The following is a 6,406-nucleotide window of genomic DNA, read 5'->3' as shown; positions in this document are numbered from 1 at the left end:
AAACATTTTTCAAGATTGTAATGTGTGTGTAATAAATAGTTTTATGAATTATCAGCTGTTGTGTGTTTATTATCGGTTTTGTGTTAAATGTATGGGCCTTGTAGGGTGGCGGCAGGTAAAATGGTTTAAAATTAGACTCCGGAAACAAGAGACATAATGGAAATTGTTAAAATGGCACACTGTGTGCGGAGGTGCCGAGATCAGTCTCTTGCAACCTGTACCTTATCAGTCTCCATGGCTGTCCTTCACCCCTGTCATGGAGTATAATGTTAAGCAGTGTTTGTATGTTTTAGGCGGTATGTAAGATGAATGTTACAATGTGATCTAAGGTGTTTTACTTGAAAGATCAGTAATACATGTGATAGAGAGAGCTACATATATGTTGGACTCCCTGTACATACATGTGCAGAAGATTAGAGCTGAGACTGTTATAGAGACATAGCATTACATATGGAGATACCATTAAACATGGATATAGCAATAAACATGGGGATAACATTAAACATGGACATATCCTTACACATAGATATAACATTAAACATGGACATAGCATTAAACATTGACATAGCATAAACCATGGATATGACATTAAGTATGGACATAGCATTAAACATGGTTATAGCATTAAACATGGACATAACGCTACTCATGCAGGTAGCATTAAACATGGACATAGCATTAAACATGGAGATAGAATTACACATAGAGATAACATTAAACATGGACATAACATTAAACACGGACATAGCATTACATGGGGATATGATATTAAACATAGATATAGCATTAAACATGAGCATAGCATTACACATAGAGATAATATTAAATATGGACATAGCATTACACATGGACATAGGATTAAAAATGGATATAGCATTAAACATAAACATAGCATTACGCACGGAGATAGTATTAAACATGGACATAGCATTACACATGTATATTGCATTAAACATGGAGATATTATTACACATGTATATGGCATTAAACATGGACATATCACTACTCATGGAGATAACATTAAATTTGATTGTTGCATTTAACATGGAGATATCATTACACATGTATATGGCATTAAACATGGACATAACATTAAACATGGATACTGCATTAAATATGAACATAGAACTACTCATGGAGATAACATTAACCATGGATATCACATTAAACATGGATCTAGCATTAAACATGGATATAGCAGTAAACATCGATATAGCAGTAAACATGGATATGGCATGAAACATGGATATAGCATGAAACATGGAGACAGCATTTAACATGGACATATCATTACACATGGATATGGCATTAAACATGGACATAGCATTACACATGAAGATAGCATTACACATGGATATAGCATTAAACATAGAGATAACATGAATAACATAGAGATAACATGGATTAAACATGGACATATAATTAAACATGGACATAGCATTACACATGGATTGAGCATTAAACATGGATATTGCATTAAACACAGACATAGCATTACATGTGGATATGGTATTAAACATAGATATAGCATTAAACATGGGCTTAGCATTACACATAGAGATAACATTAAACATGGACATAGAACTATTCATGTAGATAACATTAAACATGGAGATCGCATTAAATATGGATATAGCATTAAATATGGAGATAACATTAAAAATGGATATACCATTAAACATAGACATAGCATTACACATAGAGATAACATTGAACATGGACATTAAACATGGACATAGCATTACACGTGGCCATAGCATTAAACATGGACATAGCATTAAACATGGATATTGCTTTAAACATGGAGATATAATTACACATGTATATGGCATTAAACATGGAGAGAGCAGTAAACATGGATATAGCATGAACATGGAGATAGCATTAAACATGGACATAGCATTAAACATGGACATAGCATTAAACATGGACATAGCATTACACAAGCAGATAGTATTAAACATGGACATAGCATTAAACATGGATATTGCATTAAACATGGAGATATAATTATACATGTATATGGCATTAAACATGGAGAGAGCAGAAAACATGGATATAGCATGAACATGGAGATAGCATTAAACATGGACATAGCATTAAACATGGACATAGCAATAAACATGGATATGGCATTAAATATGGACATAGTATTACACATGGATTTAGCATTAAACATGTCTAATAGCATTAAACATGGATCTAGCATTAAACATGGAGATATCAGAAAACATGGATATAGCATGAAACATCGACATAGTATTACACATGGAGATAGTATTAAACATGTATATGGCATTAAAAATGGACATAGCACTACTCATGGAGATAACATTAAACATGGATATCACATTAAACATAGATCTAGCATTAAACATGGACATAGCATTAAACATGGATATGGCATTAAACATGGACATAGCATTACACATGGATTTAGCATTAAACATGGACATAGCATTAAACATGGACATAGTACTAGACATGGATATAGCATTAAACATGGACATAGGATGGCACATGGATATGACATTAAGCATGAACATAGCATTAAAAATAGATATAGCATTAAACATGGACATAATACTACTAATGCAGGTAGCATTAAACATGGACATAGCATTACACATGGATATAATATTAAGCATGCAGATAGCATTACACACAGAGAAAACCTTAAACCTAGACATATCATTAAACATGGATATAGCATTAAACATGGACATAGTATTACACATGGAGTTAGCATTACACATGAATATGGCATTAAGCATGGACATATCATTGCACATAGATATAGCATTAAACATGGATATATCATTAAACATGGAGATAGCATCAAACATAGATATAACATTAAATACGGTTATAGCATTAAACATAGACATAGCATTACATATGGATATAGCATTAAACATGGACAGAGCATTAAACATGGACAGAGCATTAAACATGGATATAGCATTAAACATGGACATAGCATTACACATGGAGTTAGCATTACAGATGAATATGGCATTAAGAATGGACACATCATTAAACATGGACATGTCATTGCACATAGAGATAGAATTAAACACGGAGATAGCGTTAAACATAGATATAACATTAAATATGGTTATAGCATTAAACATAGACATATCATTACACATGGATATAGCATTAAACATGGACACAGCATTACATATAGATAGAATTAAACATGGACATAGCATTAAACATGGACATAGGATGACACATGGATATGGCATTAAGCATGGACATAGCATTAGAAATTGATATAGCATTAAACATGGATATGGCATTAAAAATGGACATAGCACTACTCATGCAGGTAGCATTAAATATGGGCATATCATTAAACATGGATATAACATTAAACATGGACATAGCATTACACATAGAGATAACATTAAACATGGATATAGCATTAAACACGGACATAGCATTACATGTGGATATGGTATTAAAAATAGATATAGCATTAAACATGGGCATAGCATTACACATAGAGATAACATTAAACATGGACATAGCACTACCTCATGGAGATAACATTAAACATGGAGATCGCATTAAACATGGATATAGCATTAAACATGGAGATAACATTAAAAATGGATATCGCATTATACATAGACATAGCATTACACATGGAAATAGTATTAAACATGGACATACCATTAAACATGGACATAGTATTAAACATGTATATTGCATTAAACATAAAGATGTCATTACACATGTATATGCCATTAAACATGGACATAGCACTATTCATGGAGATAACATTAAACATGGATATCACATTAAACATGGCTCTAGCATTAAACATGGAGATATCAGAACACATGGCTATAGCATGAAACGTAGACATAGTATTAAATATGTATATTGCATTAAATATGGAGATATCATTACACATGTATGTGACATTAAACATGGACATAGAACTACTCATGGAGATATCATTATACATGGATATGGCATTAAACATGGACATAGCATTAAACATGGATATTGCATTAAATATGGACATAGCACTACTCATGGAGATAACATTAAAAATGGGTATGGCATTAAACATGGACATAGCATTACACATGGATTTAGCATTAAACATGGACATAGCATTAGATATAGAGATAACATTAAACATGGATATAGCATTAAACGCAGACATAGCATTACATGTGGATATGGTATTAAACACGGATATCACAGTAAACATGGATCTAGCATTAAACATGGAGATATCAGAAAACATGAATATAGCATGAAACATGGACATAGCATTACACATGGAGATAGTATTAAACATGGACATAGCATTAAACATGTATTTTGCATTAAACATGGAGATATCATTACACATGTATATGGCATTAAAAATGGACATAGCATTAAAGATGGTTATTGCATTAAACATGGATCTAGCATTAAACATGGACATAGCATTAAACATGGACATAGCATTAAACATAGATATGGCATTAAACATGGGCATAGCATTACACATGGATTTAGCATTAAAGATGGACATAGCATTACACATGGATATAGCACTAAACATGGATATAGCATTAAACATGGACATAACACTACTCATGCAGGTAGCATTACACATGGACATAGCATTAAGCATGCATATAGCATTACACATAGAGAAAACATTAAACATGGACTTATCATTACACATAGAGATAGCATTAAGCATGGAGATAGCATTAAACATGGACATATCATTAAACATGCACATAGCATTACACATGGATATGGCATTAAACCTGGACATATCATTAAACATGGACATATCATTAAACATTGATATAACATTAAACATGGACATAGCATTACACATGGAGTTAGCATTACACATGGATATGGCATTAAACATGGACATAACATGAAATATGGACATATCATTAAACATGTACATAGCATTAAACATGGAGATAGCATTAAGCATGGACATATCATTAAACACGGATATAACATTAAACATGGAGATAGCATTAAACATAGATATAACATTAAATATGGTTATAGCATTAAACATAGACATAGCATTACACATGGAAATAGCATTAAACATGGATATAGCATTAAACATAGACATAGCATTAAACATGGATATCGCATTAAACATGGAAATAGCATTACACATGGATATAGCATTTAACGTTGACATAGCATTAAACATGAATATAGCATTTTACATGGACATTGCATTAAACATGGAGATAGAGTTACACATGGACATAGCATTAAACATGGACGTATCATTAAATATGAATATAGCATTTAACATGTACATAGCATTAAAGATGGATATACCATTAAACATGGATATAGCATTAAACATAGAGATAGCTTTACACATGGACATAGCATTAAACATGGATTCCTGTAACGTCACCAGAACTTCATATGACATTTCTATGTTATAATTCTAATACATGTATTCTATATATATATATATATATATATATATCTATATATATATGTATATATGAGACCTCACTTTGTTTGTCTAAAGATATATGTATGAGTTTTTTTTTACATTTCCATTATTATCCTCACGCCATCATTCCATCTACCCCTCCAAATTCTTCTCACACTGGCTAAAGTAACTTTCAACCGCCCTAAACCGCTGCAAACTGTACCTTATCAGTCTCCATCGCTGTCCTTAACCCCTGTCATGGAGTATAATGTTAAGCAGTGTTTGTATGTTTTAGGCGGTGTGTAAGATGAATGTTAAAATGTGTTCTAATGTGTTTTACCCAAAAGATCAGTAATACATGTATTAGAGAGAGCTACATATATGTTGAACTCCCTGCACATACATGTGTAGAAGATTATAGCTGAGACTGTTATAGAGTCAGCGCTCTGTGTTTTCTCTGGAAGATGAATGATGTATGTGTGTTACAGAGAGCTGTGTATATGTTGGGCTCCCGGCATGTCTGTGTGCAGGAGACACCCTAACAGAAAGTCAATACTATGACATCATAAGACAGTGATGTTCCATCTCTCAATTGCAGGGGGAAGATAATGCTGCGGCCAGTTATAACCAGTTTCTTTTTATAACTTTACATTGTATTTATGTTAAACACACGAGTCAGAACCCAAATTTTAAGGACAATATAAAGATGCTGAATAGTTAATACTATAGATTGCCAGCTATTCCTGTACATATACCATCGAGCCGGTCCCTGTATATAATACAAAGCACAGGGGGCACAGCGACGGGTTCTGGCCTAGGCACAGGCCTCCATAGTTTCCTTGATTCCTTTATAAGTGGGGCACCAGAATTTGATGTCATATCCTGATGCACAGAAGGGGATGGGGCGGCAGGAAATACTATCTCAATTAGGCCTAAGTCAGCGCCGAAAGTAAATACATCATT

This window comes from Sceloporus occidentalis, unplaced genomic scaffold, assembly GCF_023333645.1.
Source record: "Sceloporus occidentalis isolate IW3139 unplaced genomic scaffold, rSceOcc1.0.p SCAF_26, whole genome shotgun sequence".
NCBI lineage: Eukaryota > Metazoa > Chordata > Lepidosauria > Squamata > Phrynosomatidae > Sceloporus > Sceloporus occidentalis.
Note: the sequence above shows the minus strand (reverse complement) of the source record.